General features: G+C 37.0%; 1 protein-coding gene across 3 annotated transcripts in view; it reads left to right on the top strand.

Moving 5' to 3' along the window:
* The window catches only part of TET2 (tet methylcytosine dioxygenase 2), a 131,789-nt gene that overhangs the window by 25,506 nt on the left and 79,843 nt on the right, over positions 1 to 26,440 (top strand). For all 3 annotated transcript variants that reach the window (XM_060012834.1, XM_060012835.1, XM_060012836.1), the window contains exon 2: positions 19,789 to 19,934. The gene's annotated coding sequence lies outside the window, so the exon portion shown is untranslated. The remainder of the gene's footprint in view (positions 1 to 19,788; positions 19,935 to 26,440) is intronic.

The raw sequence follows: 26,440 nt of genomic DNA on the forward strand, positions 1-26,440 counted from the left end.
CCCTGCATTGGCAGGCAGATTCCCAACCACCGCACCACCAGGAAAGCCATATATATATATATATATATATATATATATATATATATATATATATATATTTATATATTTATTTTTTATTTTAGATTATTTTCCATTGTAGGTTATTATAAGATATTGAGTATTGTTCCCTGTGCTATACAGCAAATCCTTGTTGCTTATCTATTTTATGTATAGTAGTTTGTATCTGTTAATCCCATACTACTAATTTATTCCTCTCTTTCTTTCCCCTTAATGGCAGAGTAATATTCCATTATGTGTGGAATACACACACACACACACACACACTCACACACACACACACACACACACACACACACACACACATACCACATCTTCTTAAACCAAACGTCTGTTGATGGGCACTTGGGTAGTTTCTATGTCTTGGCTGTTGTAAATAGTACTGCTATGAACATTGGGGTGCATGTATCTTCGAATTTGAGTTTTCATGTTTTCAGGATATATGCTCAAGAGTGGGGTTGCCAGGGCTTCCCTGGTGGGCGCAGTGGTTGAGAGTCCGCCTGCCGATGCAGGGGACACGGGTTCGTGCCCCGGTACGGGAAGATCCCACATGCCGCGGAGCGGCTGGGCCCGTGAGCCATGGCCGCTGAGCCTGCGCATCCTGAGCCTGTGCTCCGCAATGGGAGAGAAAAAGAGTGGGGTTGCTGGATCATATGGTAGCTCTATTTTTAGTTTTGTAAGGAAACTCAATACTGTTTTCCATAGTGGCTGCACCAATTTACATTCCTACAAGAGTGTAGGAGGGTCCCCTTTTCCCCACACTCACACCAGCATTTATTATTTGTAGACTTTTTTTTATTTTTGTAGACTTTTAGATGATAGCCATTTTGACCAGTGTGAGGTGATACCTCATTGTGGTTTTGATTTGCATTTCTCTAATAATTAGTAATGTTGAGTAACGCTAATTATTTTTTCTATTTCTTTAATTTTGTATCTATATGAGATGATTGATGTTCACTAAATTTATTGTGATTACCAGTTCATGATGTATGTAAATCAAATCATGCTGTACACCTTACCTTACACAGTACTGTATGTCAGTTATATCTCAATAAAAGTGGTAGAAAAAAAGTCAGTCACTTTCCTATATAACAGCAATTAACCAGTGGAATCTGAAATTGAAAACATCACCATTTACATTAGTACCCCTCAAAATGAGATACTTGGGTATAAATCTAATAAAATACATACAGTATACAAAAAAAGTTTACAAACGATATAAGTATTTAAAAGATATATGAGGAAAACTATAAAACTCTGATGAAGGACATCAAAATATAACTTAAGTAAATGGAGAGATAGCTCATGTTCATGGATAGGAGGACTCAGTATTGTCAAGTCAGTTCTTCCCAATTCGATCTATAGATCCAACACAAAGTCAAAATCCGAGCAAGTGATTTTGTGAATATCAACAAATGGATTCTAAAATTTATATGGAGAGACAGAAGACCCAATATTCAAACACAATATTTGAAGAACAGAGTTGGAGGATTGACACACCTGACTTCAAATCTTACTGTAAAGCTACAACAATGTGGGATTGTTGAAAGGTTAGACAGATCAATAGAACAGAATAGAGAGCCCAGAAATAGACCCATACAAATACAGTCAATTGACAAAGGCTAAAGGCAATACAATGGAGCAAAGACAATCTTTTCAACAAATGGTGCTGAAACAACTGGACATCTATATGCAACAAAACAGATCTAGACATAGACCCTACACTCTTTACAAAAATTAACTGAAAATGGATCATAGACCTAAATGTAAAATGCAAAACTGTAAAACTCCTGGAAGATAACATAGAAGAAAACCTAGGTGACATTGGGTATGGTGGTGACTATTTTATTTATTTATTTATTTATTTATTTATTTATTTATGATGACTCTGTAGATGTAATACCAGAGACATGATTCATGAAAGAAATAATTTTTAAGCTGTACTTCATTAAAATTAAAAATTCCTGAGAATTCCCTGACAGTCTGGTGGTTAGGACTCTGCGATTTCACTGCCGAAGGCCTGGGTTCGATCCCTGGTTGGGGAGCTAAGATTCCACAAGCTGAGCAGCATGACCAAAAAAAAAAGAAAAATTAAAAACTCCTGTTCTGCTAAAGGCTATGTCAAGAGAATGAGAATACAAGCCACAGACTGGGAGAAAATACTTGCAAAGGACACATTTGATAAAGGACTATTATCCAAAAACTCTTCAAACTGTTAAAACAATAAAAGAAATGAACAACCTGTTTAAAAATTGGGCAAAAGGCCTGAACTGACACATCATCAAAGAAGATACACAGAGGGTGAGTAGCATATGAAAAGATGTTCAAAATGATATGTCATTAGGGAATTGCAAATTAATTAATGAGATTACCCTACACACCTATTAGAATGGCCAAAATCTCGAATGCTGACAACATCAAATGCTGGTGAGGTTGTGGAGCAAAAGAAATTCTTCATTCATTGATGGTGGAATGCAAAAAGGTACAGCCACTTTGGAAGATAGTTTAGCAGTTACAAAACTAAATGTACTCTTACCATACAATCCAGTGATTGCACTCTTGGGTATTTACCCAAAGGAGTTGAAAACTTATGTCCACACAAAAACCTGCACACAATGTTTATAGTAGCTTTCTTCATAATTGCCAAAACTTGGTAGCAACCAAGATGCCCTTCAGTAGGTAAATGGGTAAATATACTGTAGCATGCAATGGAATATTAATTTAACACTAAAAAGAAATAAGGTATCAAGCCATGAAAAGATATAAAGGAAGCTTAAATGCCTATTGCTAAGAGAAATAATCTATCCTGTAAGGGTCCGTACTCTTTGATTCCAATTGTATGACATTCTGGAAAAGGTGAAACTATGCAGACAGTAAAAAGATTAGTTTTTCCAGGGATTAGGGGATAGGAAGGATGAATAGGCAGAATACAGAGGGTTTGGTTTTTAGGGTAGTGAAACTATTCTCTAATATACTACAATGGTGGATACATGTCATTGTAGTACATCTGCCAAAACTCATAGAATGTACAACATCAAGAGTGAACGCTAATGTCAGCTGTGGACTTGGTGATAATGATGTGTCAGTCAGTATAGGTTCATCAGCTGTAACAAATGCACCACCCGAGAAAGGGATGTTCATAGTGGGAGAAGTTATACATGTGTGTGGACAGAAGTATATGACAACGCACTGTTCTTTCTGCTAAATTTTAGAGTGAGCCAAAATCTGCTCTAAAAAAAAAAAGTTTAATTTTAAAAATGAAAAGCAGCCTAAAAAAAAAAACAAACCTTAAATTTATAAAAAGAAAATAAACTAGGCAGTAAAAATATTTTTTGTTTTTCTTACGGGTACCTACAGTGTTTCTATTCAAGTCCTCTATTGACACTGGGTTTTCCAACCTGAGGTTGAGAAAATAACCTAATCTCCTTCTTAATTGAATCACAACCTTATTTGCAATGAACAGGTAGCACCAGTCCTTCATAAAAAAGGTGAGGGAGGGGATAGTAGTTGTTCAGAAGGCGATCAGTGGGCGAGATTCATTTGCCTTCATTCAGTGCCCATGATAGATCAAAGGCTACAAGCCAAATTCAGGTACCTACAGACTCCATGCCTTTTCTGTGAGTACTGAAGATGAAAAAGCCTTGTTTGGTTTTATGTGAGGATTTCCCCCCTCATCACTCCTCAGAAAATGAAGGATATCTATCCTCTCATTTAGGAAATGAGTGCTTATAATAGAAAGTTATTTTTAGTCAGCTGTTACAGTTAGGTGATTTATGTCACCTCTGACCTGCTTTCTGATAACGCATGACTTCATTCATGGCTCTGGAGATGACCTGTGTACACTGACCTGGCATAAACCTGGAGTGTTAAGTCATTTTAGTGACAGTTGTTGGAGAGAGGATTGACCTCCCACTATAAGTCTGTCTACAGTGAGGTTCTGTAAAGCAGCTGCATTCCTAGTGAGGCCTGGTTAAGTTTATCCCTCTATTAGTTTCTTCAGTATTACTCATCTTTCTCAAAAGGAAAGAGGTTTTTCTAGCATGTAGAGTATCTGGCTTGTAATGGCTACTGAGCTGAAATAATATGCATATACTAATGGTGCTCATTTGTTTGTTTCCCTTCTCTTCGTTTACTGACTCATTCTTGGAGGTTGGAGTAGTTATGCCTTTCTGGTCAGCTGACAGTTGAGCTTTCTTAGAAATGACACTTTCATATCTCCAAGTATAAGAAGTTAATGCTCCAGTTTTCATTTAGCTTTTCATCCACTCAGAGTCAATGAAGAATCAAGACATTCAGTGTTGATTTCCATGGCCTATGAAGCTGAGTCAACTTGGCACCAAGGGCTTTTCTCAAACATTCTTCTAAAGGCAGGGTCAGTGGCTCCTTTTTTTCCAAACTCTACTTTGCTCAATGATGATTTTAAAATGGTGATAATGGTGATTTTATAAACTCTCAATTTAGTCACAATTAATATGCTTTTAGAGGAGTTTTTTTCCTTGGGAGTTTTTTGATTATTTTTACTTTGTCATATGATTAAAAATGTATGACCAAACATTATAGCAAAATAATGCTTACCTGTTTGCAATCTTCTGTTTTAGAAGAACTGGTAGTTGACAACTGACTCCTTTTTTATTTTGGTTTCTGCAACACAGGGGTTGCTTGGTAACTTTAATCCCTTCAACAAGAGGACAGTCAACAACAACAATAAATTCCTGCTCTCTGTAGATTTGTATATTCCATCCAGAAGATCTAGCAAATAAAAAATGATTTAAAACATTTTTTTTTTAATATGCAGTTCTATGTAGACTAGACCACCTTGTACATCTCTGGAATATGGCATCAAATATTTTTTAATAATGCAGCCATTTCTTCAACATTATGATATGCTTGTTCTTAAGAAATTAACTTATAAGCAGCAATAGGTGTTTGCTATCTCCAGGAAATATTTGAAAATCCAGTTTAATTTGAAAATGATAATTTTATGAAAATATTATATCAAAATTTTGTTATTAAAATATCTGTTTGGCTTTCTCATTTATTTATATGACTCTCCAGTCTTAAGTGTGACTGGATATACAGCTGTTTATACTAAATGTTTTATTTATTTGGGGAGAAATGTATTTACATTCTGTCATTGTGGTCATTACTTGAAAGTTTAACCTCATACTTTAATTTTTAAATAACTTCAATGTCACAAAAATACTTTATATAATTTTCACATAAAGTTTTGAAAATTAAAAAAAGACCCTTTCGTCTTTCATTTTTCATTTCTTCCATCAAATTTCCCCCATGATGTTTCTTTCTAGCTACTGCCAAAGTTAATAGTTACATTTTCTTCAGTAGCAAGTAGCAGATTTGCAAAGATTTTTTTAAAAATTTATTTTATTGAAGTATAGTTGATTTACACTGTTGTGATTTTCAGACTTTTAACAATTGCTTAAAAGCTTAAAAAAAAATAATCCCTTATTTAAGAATCATGCGAATAACCAGAGCTTATACACAGGAGGTATACATGAGTGTGGCTCTGCTGAAGTTTACTGAAATATTTCCAAGTTAGCGGGGGAATTCTGCTGCCCTGCGACTCCCTGGCTCCCTTGCCATGACTCCCTGAACCTCCCCACAGTCCTGCAGCTAAAATAGGTGGCCTCTTAGACCCTCCTCCAGCACTATTACCCATGCTTTGACATGCCAGCTGTTAAATATTTTGATTATCATTCATGTGTATAGCCAGAGAATCATCATTTATTTGTCTTAACGATGTTTACTAAATTGTTTTTAAGAGTACCTTAGATAGAAGTATTTTATGTCATGTTAATGACACTTCCAATTTTGTAAAATGCATAACTTGCTTTTAACAATCTAGGTAAATAGAACTGGAGTTTTCCTACGTATTCTGAAATCTTTTTCATATATTTTTCTATTTTAAGAAAAACAATAAAATTAGAAACTTTGGGAAATTTGTGGAGTTTTCTAGTCATTTTCCTTTGCCTTTTTATTGGAAATAAGGTTTAATGAAATTTCCTTGTTAACATTTTTAGGATGAAAAATGTAGACAGTATTTTAAGTGAAGTAGTGTTGCTTTTTAAAAATAGTGATATAGCAAATGTTGGCAGTTTTATAATATAGTATAAAATTTCATTTTATACAGTTTGCTGTCTCATCAAGCATTAGAAATTTTCTCACTGATCCTTTGGTGTTTGTATTAATGTTATTAACGTAATGGCATTAAGCCTTACCTCATATGACTAATAGCATCCGTGCATGAAGATATTCTTTGGGCTATGAATAATTTATATAATAATTAATGATTAAAAATTCGTTCTTTTACTTCCCATTTGTCTTAAAGAAATGGGAAGGTGGGGTTAATATACACCTAATAATTTTCCTAAAATGTAAAGAAAATGAACTCATTTTTAAAATATCTGGGTTCATGTTATTGATTTGAAGCAGTTTTTTTTTTTTTTTTTTTTTTAATGAAGCTTTCACAGTCTACCAAGTTATCGATCCTCAACCTATGGCTATTATAAATGGATATAGTTAGCAATTCAGTCTAAATGAACCATGGTAGTAGCCTCATTACTCTGAAAAGTCTGTTACATCAGTTTATAATATGAAATTACCAAATCGAAAGGAATAGAATGTACATTGTAAAATAATTTTGGGGGGGATCAGTAAGCATTGTGATTATGAGCTTATAGTTGTCTATTACAATTTGAGGATTATTCATTATAAAGTTGATTTTTTTTAATTTATTTATTTGGTTGTGCTGGGTCTGAATTGTGGCAGGCAGGCTCCTTAGTTGTGGCTCTCTGGCTCCTTAGTTGTGGCATGCATGTGGGATCTAGTTCCCTGACCAGGGATCGAACCTGGGCTCTCTGCATTGGGAACTTGGAGTCTTAACCACTGCGCCAGCAGGGAAGTCCCCATTATAAAGTTTTAATACTATATGAGGGTATTTAAATTGGGATAATCCTACCAATGTAATTTTGCTCATGTTTTTATACCTTATTCATTGTGTAATACCTCTTTTTTTATACATGTATTTGTTCTATCTGTATCAAACTAGACGATAGATCTAAGTCATAGAATCATAACACCTTAAAGCTGGTTTGAAACAGAGATAATACAATTCAACATTTTATAGACTTCTCAAACCTCAGTTTCCTTAAGTGATTGGTTGGCTCAAGATCATGAGTTATGGAGGATTAGTGGCAGAATTAGAACCTGAGATGGATTTGTACATTGGGTATCTCTTCTACCTTCTGACTTCCTTAGTTTGCTTGTGGGTTTATGAGAGTGATGGGTGAGAAGTTTCTTCTGAGATTCAGCTCAAAGCCTAGCTCCTAATAGAAATATTGTCCTGCAGTCAACTATAGAAATTCCGTCGCCAAAACGTAGAGTTCCTTGTGTGGAGAAAAAGGAACAGATGAACCATAGAATCAGTGTACACATTTTTCTTCACCTCTTTCTTCTTCTCTGCCCCTTTTCTTTCCTCCACTACACAGAATTTCTAGAAGGGATCCCTAAAATGCTTAAACATTGGGAATGGCAGTTCTGTTATAAAGAATTATGTTTCCTATTTTAGTGGATAAAAGATAAACTATATCCTCTATTGGCTTTTCAGAGTTAAGACATTGGGCACACCTCCATTGGTTAATTATAGCCCAGTTTCTGACAGTTTCTGACCAAGTATTAGCAAGTGTCAGAGTGTCATAGAAATGTTTGCATTTCAGATGCAAGAAATTATATATGCTTGTTCTGCTTGATTTTTACTCAATATTTTCTTTTAATGTGGAATTTCCATCTCATTTTTTCAAAATATCTATTCCCTCATAACTTTGGTTGCTTGTTTGTTTCTGGAAGGTATATAAGTTGATAATCTATACACAATGCCAAGTGAATTTATACCTGTACCTCTACATTTCTGTTTGGTTCTTAATTTCTTTGTGCAATAGAAATACTATGTCAAACGGTTTATAACTGTCTAATATTTCAGCTTTGTTTGGCAATTTTAGTTCTATAAAGACTTCATTAGAAACAATCTTGTTTGGTGTATATATTTTTATCTTAGTGGAATTTGTTCTGTAAACGCTCACTGAATTTTTCCTTGGAGTCACCACTTTCTCTATGTTGGGAAGAGCAGGGAATAAATATGCGTGAGGATTTGCTTTAGTTTTCTTCTTAGAACTTTAACTCCTGTAGTGTTTTTGGTTTTCTTTTTTTGTTTTGCTTTTTTCTTTTTAATTAATTAATTTTATTTTTGGCTGTGTTGGGTCTTCTTTGCTGTGCGCCGGCTTTCTCTAGTTGTGGCGAGCGGGGGCTACACTTCATTGCAGTGCGCGGGCTTCTCATTGCAGTGGCTTCTCTTGTTGCAGAGCACAGGTTCTAGGCACGCGGGCTTCAGTAGTTTTGGCACACGGGCTCGGTAGTTGTGGCCCATGGGCTTAGTTGCTCCACGGCATGTGGGATCTCCCCAGACCAGGGCTCGAACCAGTGTCCCCTGCGTTAGCAGGTGGATTCTTAACCACTGTGCCACCAAGGAAGTCCCTGTTTTTTGTTTTTGGGTTTTTTTTTTTAAGCATTAATAGAACAGCCATTGCTGCCAAGTAGCTGACATTCTGAAATAGCATTTCCCTTTGGGCACCTTACAGTTGGGGTCATTTACTTGCAGAGAGAGAGAGTAAGCATGAGTGCACGCTTGTTGGGGCTTGGTGGGGTGGGGAGAGGAAAGAGGGAGGAGAACTGAGTTGTGGGTATATCCTGCTGAGGCCAGTAACCTGCTGTTCAGTGAACTTCCAGTCTGACCCCATTTAGACCTGGAGGAGGATCACATCAAGCAGGGGAGCAGCTGAGGGGGCGTGACAACAGCAAGGAAACACCTATTGCTGGGAAGCTTTGAAGAGACGTGCAATGATGGTGGATGATGAGCAACAAGGGGAAAGGACAGCCTAGATCCAGCAGGATGAACATAGTGCCCTGTTCACGATGGAAGTATTTATTTAATGTCTTGATCAGGGAAATATCCATTTATTGAAAGGAGAATGTATTTAAGACCCCCAAAAAGATTTCTATACATGATACATGGCATGCATTGATGTATACGTGTTTATAGGTAGAGCGACTGGTTTGTAAAGAAAAGTTTTGTTACATTTTTGAAGGAAAGTGTCTGCTACTAGGATTTGAAATACAGAATAATTTACCTATCACCAAAATGAAATGTATTCTTCACTGAATCTCCTACAAGCTGTTGGAGGCCATGAAGCATGGCAGTTAAGAGCACAGGCTCTGAAGGCCTGCCACCTACAAAGTGTGTGCTAAGGAACATGACTGAAAGTATTTTGAAGATTAAATGACTAAGAATGCATTCAATAAATCTTAGCTATTTTTATTATCACTGTTATTTTTTCATCTACATTCTGGAAAATATTTCAGAAAGATATTATCCTTTTAAAACAGTGGATAGCTGATGAAGATAAAATACCAGAATAAGCTTCAATTTAGGGAAACAAAAGAAAAATCTGTCTTCGAACCACATTATCCTCAGAAAGATGGTGATATTAACCGTGAGGTTTATTTCGTTCAATTAAAAATGTAGATATGTGTGTGGGAGTGAAAACTTTTCAATGTGTTCATAGGCTTTCATTCTTAAATTTCTCTCTTTTTTTGTTTTTGCTTTTTTTTGTTTGTTTGTTTTTCTGGCTCTTACCTTAACTTCTGTCTTTGGCAGCAGTTACCCTTTATGTTTATTCTGTTTTGCCTTCTAAATGATTTGTTTTTTCCTTTATAATCTCAGTATATCAGGTCAGAGGGAAAACTCAGTGTATCAGCAGACTGATAATGTTTTACATTTTCTTTGAGACTACTTACCATAGCATCCTAAATAGTATTATTAACGTTCTCTTTCAAAAGAGGTACCCAAGCATATGAGTCATCACTGTAGTGATTCCTGAATGTTATCATGTTGGAGACTTTCCAAAACTGAACAAAGCCAAGATCACTGACCGTTGAAGAACTGTGTTCTAACAAGAGTCTTGTGGTCTCTTACAGGTGTACATTCTATTTGTTGGGATGGCCTCTTTCTATAAGGGGGCTCTTTGGGGCATAGAAAACTGGAACTTCATGTTCTCCTTGATAATTTGCCAGCTTGGTTCCCAGCCAATCAGATAACTGCTTGCAGTGACAGGCATTTCCCTACGACTCCCCATCTTGTGTCTTTCTTTAGAGAGCAGTTGCACTAAGCCTGCTCACACCAGTCTGAGCCAAGGGCACTGCTGTCCTGAGTGCCCCACAGTATGGATAAAAATCCCATACCAACCAAGTTCTGATAAAACTCTGAGTGTAAAGAATACATTAACCACTTAGATTTTACATTACTATTTTAAACAGAAAACAGGAAGTAAAGTGCTTCCTTCCTTCCTCACTGTTTGGTACATAAGTTGCTAAACCCAGCCTTAGGAATCTAAGGATATACAATGACCCTCTTCTAATCTTGCCAGTGCTTCTTTGACCTTTTTTAAAATCACAAGGTAAAAGCAATTATACTCCAATAAAGATGTTAATGAAATATCTTGTGAGGGTTTTTTTTGTCTCCAACCCTAACCTCCTGATCTTTACCTGTCTGATAATTATTTATTTGGAATACATGGATTCCTCAAATACATGATGTCAAAAATTTATTTTGTCATTTCAAATTCCTTTATAGAATTTTCTCTGATTAATGCCATCATTCTTCCAGGCAACCAAGCTCAAAGCTTTATTACTATAATTTAGTCTTTCTTTTTCTCCCTACATCTAGAGTGTTACTAATATCCACCCATTTCTCAATCAGTAATATTTCTTTGCTTGATCATTTTATTTCATTTCCTCTGCCAGCATCTTGTTCAGACTTATCACTTAACATCTGAACTGCGGCAAGCCAATATCTTTTTTTTTTTAAGATTTATTATTTATTTATTTAATTTTTTGTGGCTGCATCAGGGCTTGGTTGCTGCACCCGGGAACTTCACCGAGGCATGCAGGATCATTTGTTGCAGCGCGTGGGCTTCTCTCTAGTTCTGTGTGTGGGTTTTCTCTAGTTGTGGCGCATGGGCTCTGTACTTCACGACATGTGGGCTCTAGTTGAGCCGCTCAAGCTCGGTGGTTGTGGGGTGTGGGCCTAGTTACCCCCCAGCACATGGGATCTTAGATCCCTGACCAGAGATCGAACCCACGTCCGTTGCATTGTAAGGCAGATTCTTTTCCTTTTTTTTTTTTTTAAAGTTTTTAGATCTTCTCTTTTAATATTTTTATACAGGAGGTTCTTATTAGTTATCGATTTTATACATATTAGTCTATATATGTCAGTCCCAATCTCCCAATTCATCCTACCATGACACACGCAGCCCCCACCACCCGCTTTCCCCCCTTGGTGTCCATACATTTGTTCTCTACACCTGTGTCTATTTATGCCATGCAGACCGGTTCACCTGTACCATTTTTCTAGATTCCACACATATGCATTAATATACAATATTTGTTTTTCTCTTTCTTACTTCACTCTGTATGACAGTCTCTAGGTCCATCCATGTTTCTACAAATGACCCAATTTCGTTCCTTTTTATTGCTGAGTAATATTCCGTTGTATACATGTACCACATCTTCTTTATCCATTCGTCTATTGATAGGCATTTAGGTTGCTTCCATGACCTGGCTATTGTAAATAGTGCTGCAGTGAACACTGGGCTGCATGTGTCTTTTTAAACTCTGGTTTTCTCTGGGTATATGCCCAGTAGTGGGATTGCTGGGTCATATGGTAATTCTATTTTTAGTTTTTTAAGGAACCTCCATACTGTTTTCCATAGTGGCTGTATCAATTTACATTCCCGCCAGCAGTGCAAGAGGGTTCCCTTTTCTCCACACCCTCTCCAGCATTTGTTGTTTGTAGATTTTGCTGATGATGCCCATTCTAACTGGTGTGAGGTGATACCTCATTGTAGTTTTGATTTACATTTCTCTAATAATTAGTGACGTTGAGCAGCTTTTCATGTGCCTCTTGGCCATCTGTATGTCTTCTTTGAAGAAATGTCTATTTAGGTCTTCTGCCCATTTTTTGATTGGGTTGTCTGTTTGTTTTAATATTGAGCTGCATGAGGTGTTTATATATTTTGGAGATTAATCCTTTGTCGGTTGATTCGCTTGCAAATATTTTCTCCCATTCTGAGGGCTGTCTTTTCATCTTGTTTATAGTTTCCTTTACTGTGCAAAAGCTTTTAAGTTTCATTAGGTCCCATTTGTTTATTTTTATTTTTATTTCCATTACTCTAGGAGGTGGGTCAAAAAATATCTTGCTGTGATTTATGTCAAAGAGTGTTCTTCCTATGTTTTCCTCTAAGGGTTTTATAGTGTTTGGCCTTACATTTAGGTCTTTCATCCATTTTGAGTTTATTTTTGTGTATGGTGTTAGGGACTGTTCTAATTTCATTCTTTTACATGTAGCTGTCCAGTTGTCCCAGCACCACTTATTGAAAAGACTGTCTTTTCTCCATTGTATATCCTTGCCTCCTTTGTCATAGATTAGTTGACCATAGTTGTGTGGGTTTATCTCTGGGCTTTCTATCCAGTTCCATTGATCTATATTTCTGTTTTTGTACCAGTACTATACTGTCTTGATTACTGTAGCTTTGTAATATAGTCTGAAGTCAGGGAGTCTGGTTCCTCCAGCTCTGTTTTTTTTCCCTCAAGATTGCTTTGGCTATTTGGGGTCTTTTGTGTCTCCATACAAATTTTAAGATTTTTAATTCTAGTTCTGTAAAAAATGCCATTGGTAGTTTGATAGGGATTGCATTGAATCTGTAGATTGCCTTGGGTAATATAGTCATTTTCACAATATTGATTCTTCCACTCCAAGAACATGGTATATCTCTCCATTTGTTTATGTCATCTTTGATTTCTTTCATCAGTGTCTTACAGTTTTCTGAGTACAAGTGTTTTACCTCCTTAGGTAGGTTTACTCCTAGGTATTTTATTCTTTTTGTTGCAGTGGTGAACGGGATTGTTTCCTTAATTTCTCTTTCTTATCTTTCATTGTTAGTGTATAGGAATGCAAGACATTTCTTTGCATTAATTTTGTATCCTGCAACTTTACCAAATTCATTGATGAGCTCTAGTAGTTTTCTGGTAGCATCTTTAGGATTTTCTACATATAGTATCATGTCATCTGCAAACAGTGACAGTTTTACTTCTTCTTTTCCAATTTGTATTCCTTTTATTTCTTTTTCTTCTCTGATTGCCGTGCCTAGGACTTCCAAAATTATGTTGAATAATAGTGGTGAGAGTGGACATCCTTGTCTTGTTCTTGATTTTAGAGGAAATGGTTTCAGTTTTTCACCATTGAGAATGATGTTTGCTGTAGGTTTGTCATATAAAGCCTTTATTATGTTGAGGTAGGTTCCCTCTATGCCCACTTTCTGCAGAGTTTTTATCATAAATCGGTGTTGAATTTTGTCTAAAGCCTTTGCTGCATCTATTGAGATGATCACATTGTTTCTTTTCTTCAGTTTGTTAATATGGTGTATCACATTGATTGATTTGCATATACTGAAGAATCCTTGCATCCCTGGGATAAATCCCACTTGATCATGGTGTATGATCCTTTAATGTGTTGTTGGATTCTGTTTGCTAGTATTTTGTTGAGGACTTTTGCATCTATATTCATCAGTGATATTGGTCTGTAATTTTCTTTTTTTGTAGTATATTTGTCTGGTTTTGGTATCAGGGTGATGGTGGCCTCGTGGAATGAGTTTGGAAGTGTCCCTTCCTCTGCAATTTTTTGGAAGAGTTTGAGAAGCATGGGTGTTAGCTCTTCTCTAAATGTTTGATAGAATTCACCTGTGAAGCCATCTGGTCTATGGACTTTTGTTTGTTGGAAGATTTTTAATCACAGTTTCAATTTATTTCTTCCTGATTCAGTCTTGCAAGGTTATACCTTTCTAAGAATTTGTCCATTTCTTCCAGGTTGTCCATTTTATTGGCATAGAGTTGCTTGTAGTAGTCTCTTATGATGCTTTGTATTTCTGTGGTGTCTGTTGTAACTCCTCCTTTTTCATTTCTAAATTTATTGATTTGAGTCCTCTTGCTCTTTTTCTTGATGAGTCTGGCTAAAGGTTTATCAATTTTGTTTGTCTTCTCAATGAACCAGCTTTTAATTTTATTGATCTTTGCTATTGTTTTCTTTGTTTCTATTTCATTTATTTCGGCTCTGATCTTTATGATTTCTTTCTCTCTGCTAACTTTGGGTTTTGTTCTTCTTTCTCTAGTTCCTTTAGGTTTAAGGTTAGATTGTTTATTTGAGATTTTTCGTCTTTCTTGAGGTAGGATTGTACTGCTATAAACTTCCCTCTTAGAACTGCTTTTGCTGCATCCTATAGGTTTTGGATCTTCGTGTTTTCATTGTCATTTGTCTCTAGGTATTGTTTTGATTTTCTCTTTGATTTCTTCATTGATCTCTTGGTTATTTAGTAATGTATTATTTAGCCTCCATGTGTTTGTGTTTTTTATGTTTTTTTTTCCCTGTAATTTATTTCTAATCTCATAGCGTTATGGTCGGAAAAGATGCTTGGTATGATTTCAGTGTTCTTAAATTTACTGAGGCTTGATTTGTGACCCAAGATGTGATCTATCCTGGAGAATGTTCCATGTGCACTTGAGTAGAAAGTGTAATCTGCCGTTTTTGGATGGAATGTCCTATAGGTATCAATTAAATCTTTCTGGTCTGTTGTGTCACTTAAAGCTCATGTTTCCTTATTAATTTCCTATGTGGATGATCTGTCTGTTGGTGTAAGTGAAGTGTTAATTCCCTCACTATTATTGTGTTACTGTCGATTTCCTCTTTTATAGCTGTTAGCAGTTGCCTTATGTATTGAGGTGCTCCTATGTTGGGTGCATATATATTTATAATTGTTATATTTTCTTTTTGGATTAATCCCTTGATCATTATGTAGTGTCCTTCCTTGTCTTGTGTAACATTCTTTATTTTAAAGTCTATTTTATCTGATATGAGTATTGCTACTCCAACTTTCTTTTGATTTCCATTTGCATGGAATATCTTTTTCCATCCCCTCACTTTCACTCTGGTTTGTGTCCCTAGGTCTGAAGTGGGTCTCTTGTAGACAGCGTATATATGAGTCTTCTTTTTGTGTCAGTTCAGCCAGTCTGTGTCTTTTGGTTGGAGTGTTTAATCCATTCACATTTAAGGTTATCATTTATATGTATATTCCTATTGCCATTTTCTTAATTGTTTTGGGTTTGTTTTTGTAGGTCCTTTTCTTCTCTTGTGTTTCTCACTTAGAGAAGTTCCTTTAGCATTTGTTGTAAAGCTGGTTTGGTGGTGCTGAATTCTCTTAGCTTTTGTTTGTCTGTAAAGCTTTTGATTTTTTTGTTGAGTCTGAATGAGATCCTTGCTAAGTAGAGAAATGTTGGTTGCAGGATCTTCCCTTTAAATATGTCATGCCACTCCCTTGTGGCTTGTAGAGTTTCTGCTGAGAAATCAGCTGTTAACCTTATGGGAGTTCCCTTGTATGTTATTTGTCATTTTTCCCTTGTTGCTTTTAATAATTTTTCTTTGTCTTTAATTTTTGTCAGTTTGATTACTATGTGCCTTGGCATGTTTGTCCTTTGGTTTATCCTCCTGGGACTCTCTGTGCTTCCTGGACTTGGGTGGCTATTTCCTTTCCCATGTGGAGGAAGTTTTCTACTATAATCTCTTCAAATATTTTCTCGGGTCCTTTGTCTCCCTCTTCTCCTTCTGGGACCCCTATAATGCAAATGTTAGTGTGTTTAATGTTGTCCCAGAGGTCTCTTAGGCTGTCTTCATTTCTTTTCATTCTTTTTTCTTCATTCTGTTTGCAGCAGTGAATTCCACCATTCTGTCTTCCAGGTCACTTATCTGTTCTTCTGCCTCAGTTATTCTGCTATTGATTCCTTCTAGTGTATTTTTCATTTCAGTTATTGAATTGTTCATCTCTGTTTGTTTGTTTGTTCTTTAATTCTTCTAGGTGTTTGTTCTTTAATTCTTCTAGGTCTTTCTTAAACATTTCTTGCATCTTCTCAATCTTTGCCTCCATTCTTCTTCCCAGGTCCTGGATCATCTTCTCTCTCATTATTCTGAATTCTTTGTCTGAAAGGTTGCCTGTCTCCACTTGATGTAATTGATTCTCTGGGGTTTTATCTTGTTCCATCATCTGGTACATAGTCCTCTGTCTTTTCATTTTGTCTATCCTTCTGTGAATGTGGTTTTCATCCCACAGGCTGCAGGATTGTCGTTCTTCTTGCTTCTGCTGTCTGCTCTCTGGTGGATGAGGCTATCTTTAAGACACTTGTGCAAGCTTCTTGATGGGAGGAGTGGTGGTGGGTAGAGCTGGGTGTTGCTCTATTGGGCAGAGCTCCGTAAAACTTTAATCTGCTTGTCTGCTGATGGGTGGGGCTGGGTTTCCTCCCTGTTGGTTGTTTGGCCTGAGGCAACCCAACACTGGAGCCTACCTGGGCTCTTTGGTGGGGCTAATGGCGAGTCTGGGAGGGCTCATGCCAAGGAGTACTTCCCAGAACTTCTGCTGCCAGTGTCCTTGTCCCCACGATGAGCCACAGTCAGCCCCCGCCTGTGCAGGAGACCCTCTAACACTGGCAGGTAGGCCTTTTCAGTCTCATGGGGTCACTGCTCCTTCCCCCTGTGTCCTGTTGTACACACTACATTGTGTGTGCCTTCCAAGAGTGGAGTCTCTGTTTCCCCCAGTCCTGCCGAAGTCCTGCAATCAAATCCCGCTAGGTTTCAAAGTCTGATTCTCTGGGAATTCCTCCCTGTTGCTGGACCCCCAGGTTGGGAAGCCTGACGTGGGGCTCAGAACTTTCATTCCAGTGGGTGGACTTCTGTGGTATAATTGTTCTCCAGTTTGTGATTCACCCACCCAGTGGTTATGGGATTTGATTTTATTGTGATTGCGCCCCCCTACCATCTCTTTGTGGCTTTTCCTTTGTCTTTGGATGTAGGGTATCTTTTTTAGTGAGTTCCAGTGTCTTTCTGTCGATGATTGTTCAGCAGTTAGTTGTGATTCCAGTGTTCTCTCAAGAGGAAGTGAGCGCACATCCTTCTACTCCACCATCTTGAACCAATCTCCTGTAAGGTGGTTTCTTTACCGCTGGCACCAGGGACGTCCCAAGCCAATATCTTATATTTAATGATTTAGAACCCCTAAATCTTCTACTACATCACACCCACTAGGATGGCTTTAAAAAAAGAGACAATAACAAGTGTTCATGAGGGTCTGGAAAAATTGGAACTCTCACACAGTTGCTGATGGGAATGTAAAATGGCACAGAGACTTTGTAAAAACACTTTGGCAGCCTTCAAAAGGTTAAACATAGAATTATCATATGACCTTGCAATTCTACTCCTAGGAATTTTCCTCCCAAGAGAATTGAAAACATATGTCCATATAAAAACTTATAAACAAGGAACACACATGTTCAAAGCAGCATTATTTACAGTAGCCTTAAGGTGGAAGCAACCCATGTCTATCAACAGATAAATGGAAAACCAAAATGTGGTATATACATATAATGGAATACTCTTCTTCCTTAAAAAGGAAGGAAGTTCTCACACACGTTACAACATGGGTGAATCTTGAAGACATTATGCTAGGTGAAATAAACCAGTCACAAAAGAACAAATATGATTCCGTATGAGCTACCTCGAATGTCAAATTCATAGAGACCAAAAGTAGAATTGTGTTTGCCAGGGGCTTGGGAGAGGGGAGAATGGGGAGTTGTGTACTGGGTATGGAGTTTTGTTTCAGAAAATGAAAAAGTTCTAGAGATGGTTGTGATGGTTGCACAACAGTGTGAATGTGCTTAATGCCACCGAGTTATACATTTAAAATATGGTTAAATTAGTAAATTTTATGTTACACATAGTTTACCACAATAGGAAAAGACTTGTAAATGAATGTTCATAGTAGCACTATTTATAATACCCAAAATGTAGAAATAACCCAAATATTTATCATGAATAGATAGAGTGTGGTACATCTATACAGTGGGATATTAGACATAAAAAGGAAGTACTGATACACACTAAGACATAGATGAACTTTGGAAACATTACGCTCAGTGAAAGAAATCAGAAACAAAAAGCCAGATTTTTCATGATTTAATATATCTGAAATATCCAGAAGAGGCAAATCCCTAGAGAGAGAAGGTCAATTAGGTAGAGGAGCGATGAATGAGGACTGGCTCCTAATGGGTACTGGAATTATTTCAGGAGTGATGAAATTGTTCTGGAATTTGATAGTGGCAGTAATGGCCCAACTTTTTGAATATACTGAACCCACAGAATTATATGCTTCAGAATGATGAATTCTATGGTATGGGAGTTATATCTCAATTTTTAAAAACCCTAAATCTTAATACATGACTTTTATGATGCCATGTTGCTAAAAAACAATGGCATGCCCCAGTCTCAGCATACTATTTCTAGCTATGTAACTGAGAAAATTAAGTGACCCCCCCCCCTTCTGACTCTGTAAAATAGGGATAATAATAATTACCTCTCCAGATGTTTGTGTTAAATGAGCTAACATATGTAGTGCTTTAGCATGGTGTCTGGCATTTACTAAGAACCCAGTAAATTTACTAAGACCTCTTGGGACATGAGCCTTCAGCAGCTTCCAATACTATTTCAGATACTATTTCCAGATATTTTGGAAAATGGCTCAACTCTTTTGTCATTTTACCAGTACTCTTTACATTCCAGGTCAAAACCGCCTCTCCAAATTCTCTTAATGCTCTTTATAGTAACCCTCCCATCAGAATGGGCTTTTTAGGTATCCTTCAGTGTACTTTGCATATTCTTGCAGCTGTGTCTTTTCTTGAAAACAGTGCTGTCTCTCTCTATGCCTCTCTCTTTCTCTGAATTTCATCCTGCCCTTAAAACTCAGAAGAAGCCTTTCCTCATGCATTAAACTTTTCCTCTTATTTCAAGATTTTCACTACATCTTTGACCAGTGAAGGCTTACTTTGGTTATATTTTTAAAGTATTTATCTTATTATGTGATCTTTTGAAAGTATGTGTCCAGGTAAATTAAAGCCCCTGAGCACAGGGTCACATGTTATAATGCTTTACCTTTCCGACAGCACTTAACACATTGTCTTGATGTGGTATATTCGGAATAGACATTTGCTATTTATGAGTTAAGTTAGTGCTACATCTCAACAAGTAGAAGGAGTTATGCTAACGATTCTCTATCCTGGCTGCACCTTAGAAACACCTGGGGAGCAAGGCTTCATATTAGGCCAACAAATCAGAATCTCTGAGCGTGAGGCCTCAACTTTACACCCAAGGTGATAACTATAACCAAGGCTGAGAACTATTATATTCAACAGATGAAGTAATACAAGCCAGTGGGTCTCAAACCTAATTGATTATCACAATCAAGATGTGATCACAAACTGATGTGAGCAGAGATGCTTTGGATATTGCAAACTGCTCTACAACTATTAGACAAATACTGTGGTGCAGTTGGGACTTTCATTGATTTGAGAAAGATCCTCCAGCCCCGTATTTTTCACAGCCAATGGCATAGTGGAAATATCCAATTATAGGCACCTGAAACCTTTAAATGCTACGCAATAGCTTTCATACCAGATGTACATGCTGTGTTCCTTTTTGCTAACTTAAAAATATTCAAACTGTATCTTTTCCAGGCTGGCCACCATTCAGCAGCAGACCCTCTCAAGATTGTCTACTTGCCCTCGCTCCTGTTGAGTTACCACGGGTGGAAGCAGGAGATGGGCTCCGCAGCAGCCAACAGGCCATGACCCAGGAGGCGCAGTGAGGGATAGAGCTGCTGGTAAGACACTGGGGACAGTGGGTGCTTGTTTGCGAGTGTAAGTTTGTTCTCAGTTTAATGGTCAATCTCTCTTACAACCTCCAACGCTAAGTTACTCTGTACTCTCTCAGATACCTCTATTATCTGTGCTTAGTATGCATGGCTTAGATTTTAAGGTCTATGAATCCCCTAAAGTTGTGTGCTGACTTTTAAGTACTGATACATACATTTTTTTTTTCCTCTGAAGAAAAGGTAGATTTTCATCAGATTCTTAATGTTTGCTAGTTTAATAAAAGAGAGATAAGAGCCATTCAAATATAATAATAAGCATGGAGGAAGGTGCTATCTCTAACCACTTGTCACAGTATTTCTCTTCTCCATTCTTACATCACCTATGGCCACTTTGTCTCAGTCTTGTTGAGGACCCAAAAAAAGTGCTATTCTGTGGTTATTTGCTGGTCTGAAAGTGAGTACCTCTTGAACCTAGGCAGCTGGGTTTCATGACAGTTTGACTTCGTAGAACGAACAGAGAACTAAAGTTTAGAACTACAGATCTCAGGAGAGCCTATGTGATTTTTTTCACGTGATTTTTCTGAAAATACAAATAGAGGTACTGAGAGAAAGACACTTTTTTCATTATGTTCTTATAGTTGATCTTAATAAAGATCAATTTGTTTTGCTAATGAGTGTCCCAACCTAAAGGGTTTCTTTGGTTTTTTTTAAGGGTTTTTTTTTTTATCACATCACTATCATTTATATAGACATATAGAAGTAGAGAACTGATGTATCTTTTTTCCCCAAAATATTTAAGATGAACACTAGAATGAATTCTACTATGTATACCTTTGCCTGTACTGTAAACCAGTTTAAATTGTGGATGCATTGTAGAAAAGAAAATGCACGTTAGCTAGAGAAAAGGAAGAATAAGGGTTTTTTTTTTTTCCCATCTATAACTCTTTAGCAGATAATTTAGCTTTAGTTTCACTGAATCTTGTTTATACATTCAGCATAGCAGATCTTCTAAAAAGCCTGTGTAGCTGTAATCTCTTCCCTCACTCCAGATGCCTGAGGATATAAGTATCCGCTCTGCCACTTGATACTTCTTAGAGACTGACCTGGTGCTGAGAAATCCTTTCCAGTGTGTCCTCAGTTAAACTCCCATGATCCCTGGATGTTGCCATTTTCAAGACACAGGGCAAGTGCATCTGCCTAGATTACCTCTCTGCCCTGGGAATTTTAAGTCACTGTGTAAGGGAAAGAGATCTCAGCACAGTAGTAACTCTCAGAATGAAAATTTTCCCCTTACATGTTAATGTTTTTAGAGTAATCATTGTCACTGAAAATAGACTTCCTCTTTCCCCTCTCATGCTGGAAAATCTTAGGTAATTATGAATAAAGCATTCTTTGCTTTTCCCCTCCTGCCTTAGTGGTTGCTTTACCTCTCACTGTGGGGACTGCGGCTACTCATTCTGTACTTGGCCTTAACGTGAGAACTGAGACGCATTTTTAAGATAGAATTGTTATCTCTTTAGTGAAGTCATAACATTAGTCAGAAGATTTTCTCTTCTTGGTGGTGAAGGGTGAGTAAGGAAGAGTAAAAGTTTAGGGAAAAGTATAAGATAAATTACTAACAAGAAAAGAGAACAGGAAATTAAAATATCAGCTGTTATTAAAAAAAAAAAAAAAGATTTTCAAGTGACTACCGAAGGAGTTCTTCCCTCATATCCAAAAAAGAATCTAATTTTGTATTTAGTTTTTTACAGTTGGATAAGCTCAGCCAGGGACTTATTTTCAGTACTAAATACGCCGGGGGCTCATTTTTAATAATGTCTATTAGCTGTGTGTTCTTGGGAACAGTATTTAACCTCTTTAAGCCTTGTTTTATTTGGCAAGGAGGAAAATATGTCAGAGTTAAATACTAATGGAATTATGTAATGTTATATGGATAATGCGTTCAGGGCCTAGCACATAATAAGTTCTCAATTTTATATTAGCCTTTGTTTATTATTATTAATCACTGTTACTAATCTTGCTTTTCGTTTTTTAATAATGAATTCATTCCAAAAGTATTTCTTGACCACCTGTCAACTACCAGGCACTCTTTAGGAACTGGGGTGCATTAATGAGGAAAACAAAGTCTCTCTTATTTATAGAGTGGGAGACAGACATAAATAAAAGTGCATAGTAGGTAGAATACCAAGAAGTGCTAAGCATAAAACTTTTGGTAGAAAAAGGAAATTGGAGGCATGGTGAGTTAGTAATTGAAGATAGAGTAGTCAGAAAAGACCTCAGGGTAAAATTATTTTTTAAGTAAAAACATGAAAAAGGAATACACGCATACCATAAAGTTACACGGGGGAAGAGCATTTCAGGTAGATGAGAAATATACTACAAAGCCCTAGAGTAGTTTTTTCAGAGTGATTCAAAGAGAATCAGAACATCGTGTACAGCTTGATCACGTATCACCAATAAACATTTACCCAGGTACCCAAGTGAGTGATACAGATAAGAACTTTGGAAGTTCAAAGAATGGCAAGGCCCATCTAGACTAAAACAGGTAGAGAAAACTTCATGAAGGAAGGGGGCAGCTTGTGGATCTTGAAGGAGAGGAAGAATTTGGATAGTTGGTAAAAGGGTACAAACCTTCAGTTATAAGATGAATAAAGTCTGAAAATCTAATATATAACATGATGACTATAGTTGACAATACTGTGTTGTATAGTTAAAATTTGCCAAGAGAGCACAACCTAAATGTTCTCACCAAAAAACAAAACCAAAACAATTTAACAAAAAAAAACCTAAATGTGTCAAGTGATGGATGCAGTAATTAACTTGATGGGGGGAATTCTTTCACAGTGTATATATCAAATCATCATATTGTATACCTTATATAGTTTTATTTGTCGTTATACCTCAGTGAAGCTGAAAGAAAAAAAAAAACTCCAAAGAAAAAGTTCTAAAGTTATTTTTATAGAGTTCACAATCATGTAGCCTCACACCATCAGCCATAAAACAAATAAACAATAAGGAATGACGACATCCCAGTGACAGAAGTGGAGGAGAAACAGCATGAGATAGAATAAAATAAGGATGTTGGCTTTAAGGGCAGGGGGTGCACTAGGAAAGGGGCGAGGGCAGGCAACCTTGTACAGAGTTGGCAAGTAGTGGGAAAGGAGATGGAAAAGTAGGTGAGGTCAATTTTTATAAAACCCTAAAGCCAGTCTAAAGATTATTACATGCCATTGTACACATATTGAGGAACAACTGGAGGAGGTAAGTAACGAGGTTAATTCGGGTCTCTAGCGATATTATTATTTTGACAAGTTGAGAAGAGTAGGGAGATGGTGGAAGTTGTTGGAGGAATTTCGGAGTGAGGTTGAGAACATGGATTATGATAATAAAGATAAGGCAGAAAAGAGAAGAGAGATTTGATATGTTTTAAAGAAAAATGATGATTTAACTGCTAATAGCACATAGGAGATTAAGAAGAAATGTCAGATTTTTCAAGTTTTAAATTGACCAATGAAGTGTTGGCATTATAGGAGATTATAGGAAATAGGGTACCCAGAAATGATACATGACTTCCCTAAGTTCATGTCATTAGTTATTGGCAGAACCTGGACTAGCTCCACGTCTCCATATTGACAGCTCCCCATCCCCTGCTCCCCATGCCATCTGTAGGAAATATTACTGATTTGTATTTTGCCAGATTGCTTGGGGAGAATAGAGTTAGAAGTTTTGGATTTGCCCATTCACACTGTCTTATAGCCATTTTTCTAATTAATGTGGACATTTTTACCCTCTCTCATGAAACAGATCTAAGTTGTTTAGAAAGGGTCAAAGAAGCATTGGTAAAACTGGAAGAGGGTCATTCTATATGCTTAGATTCTCCCACCTATAGTGATTATTGATGTTTCCTGATTTTTTTTTTTTTTTTTTTTTTTTTTTTTTTTTGCGGTACGCGGGCCTCTCACTGTTGTGGCCTCTCCCATTGTGGAGCACAGGCTCCGGACGCGCAGGCTCAGCGACCATGGCTCACGGGCCCAGCCGCTCCGTGGCACGTGGGATCTTCCCGGACCGGGGCACAAACCCGTGTTTCCTGCATCGGCAGGCGAACTCTCAACCACTGTGCCACCAGGGAAGCCCAATGTTTCCTGATTTTAAATGTCATCTTTCTGTCTCTTCAGTAGTTTGAGATGGAACAGTTATTTCTATCATTGTACCTATTTTCTGTTTATTTTTCAGAAGGAAAATGCCTTTTGCCTTCTCAAATTTAAATCACCACCTACATTTTAAAATTAAGACTTCAATTATCCTTTCCTTATAGGCCAGTCTTATAAACTGAAATCCATCGTCATTGTTCTAACAAGCCTGATTAATTTATCCTTTGAGTCATAAGACTTTAAACAAAAAAAAGACCCTAGAGATCATCCAAGGCAGTGCTCTTCAAACTGCACCCTTCAAACTATTATTTTTTCTACCCATCTATTTGTTATTAAATATTTTCTTATTTTTAATAAAATGTAATTTTCTAAATTATTAGAAGTATACTTAAAAGAGAAAATTTTAATAAAATGTCATTTTCTAAATTATTAGAAGTATACTTAAAAGAGAAAATTTTATTTTTCTATTAACAACAGTGCTACAATTCTTTCTTTATACATTTCTTTACTCTCGCCATTATACATGCCTCATTATAATACAAGTCATGACTGAACCATGTGAAAGCAAAATCTTTGTTACCTGTGGTATCTTGTCTTATATGCATATAAGGCCCAGATTGGTCTCATGGTCTCTATGTCCCAAGAGAGTGAATTATAGAAGACTATTGACGTTCTCATGGGACTCTGCTGAGAACTTTGGCAGTCCCTAAATTCACAAATAACACTATTAACACTTTTGGCATCAGTGCCTGTCCACATATGACACATATTTGAGTTTGGAACGAGTCAGCCATGCTAAAATAGACTGCACCCTATGAAAGTTATTTTCACCATTCTTGTGTTTCGGTTTCCCTATCAAAAGGTGAAGCATCAGTTGCCTCTATTGATCTCATAGGATATTTTAAGCATAAATGAAAGAGTCTTGGTGAAAACACTTTGTGTTCTGAAAGAAAGTTGCAGTGCAGCTAAAGGCACTAGAAATGTTTACCCATTGTTACAGATGTTACTCTAACCAAACCTTTTCCTCAAAGTGTGAAATTAATTTGTTCTCTTGGCTTTTTTAATGTTGAAAAGATTAAGAGAACAAGTAATGGGTTTCTGGGAGAATCTATGATCGTATAGTTAATGTTGTATATGTGTACAACAATTTTGTAATTTTCAACCAAGAACACATACAGTCCTTGAATCTTAGTGGTGGTTTTAAAGGGACTTTATAAAGCAAAAACAAGGGACTTCTCTGGCAGTCCAGTGCTTAAGATTCTGCGCTTCCACTGCAGGGGACATGGGTTCAATCCCTGGTCAGGGAACTAAGATCCCACATGCCACGCAGTGCAGCCAAATAAATAAATAAATAAGTTAAATAAACAAACAAAAAACAACCTTGGCCATCTTTTCCAGATCTTGAATGCCTCCCCCACTTGCACATGTACACACCCATCTTTCCTTAAATTCTTCCAGCCAGCTTGCTTCTTACTTCATTGAGAACGTTGAACTTGTTGGACAGGAACTTCTACCACTTTCTTTTCCACCCACACCCCCAAATCCAGCTTGTCCACACCTCTACTTATTCTTACCACTCTTAATTTCCTTTCTGCATGAATTAATCATTTCCTAATTGTTCCCTCTGCTTCTGTTCTTTTATTCTTTTTTCCACCTGCTGGTCAATTTAAAGTGCTCTAGTGTGCTCATTCTTAAATGCAAATATAACCATGTATACTCCCTTCTTAATACCCTTTGATGGATACCTATTGTTGAACTTTGTTAAAGCAGTGGAAGCACCACCCCCTACCCCACCTTCCTTGCAAAGTTTTTACAATTAAAATGAAGTTCATCTGGTCAGTGCAGAAATGGATACAATGTGGGGACTCATAGGGCCACCTACCTACCCCCTTTTCAGCCAGTGTGGCCCTGAACAGCTCTGTGAACTCTTGCTATCTAAAGAACTCAGTTTGGAAAACCATTGACCTATAGGAAGTAGATCAAACTCTGTATTTAATATTCCTGATCTGGCTCTTGATTACTCTTCAACCTCCTTGTCACCATATTGACTGTCCCTCAGATTGTGTGGTATAATTCTTCCTAACTATAGGCCTTGAACATAACATTGTATTTCACACATTCAAGTCTTTGTACTTGTTCCTCTCCTGGTTAAATGTCCTTTTGCCATAGAGCCCCAGCTCAGGTTTCTCATCAGCAAAACCTCATATTTGTGGCATTTATTGTCCCTCAAACATCACACTTTCTGTAGTCCTGTGTGCCTGTCTTCTATGAAATCCCTAGGACAAAGGCTGTATCTTATCTTCCATTCCTAACATCTTGCACAGTGTTTGGTTACATAGTAGGCACTTAATCACACTCTTCAAA

This window comes from Delphinus delphis, chromosome 5 (assembly GCF_949987515.2).
Source record: "Delphinus delphis chromosome 5, mDelDel1.2, whole genome shotgun sequence".
Lineage (NCBI taxonomy): Eukaryota > Metazoa > Chordata > Mammalia > Artiodactyla > Delphinidae > Delphinus > Delphinus delphis.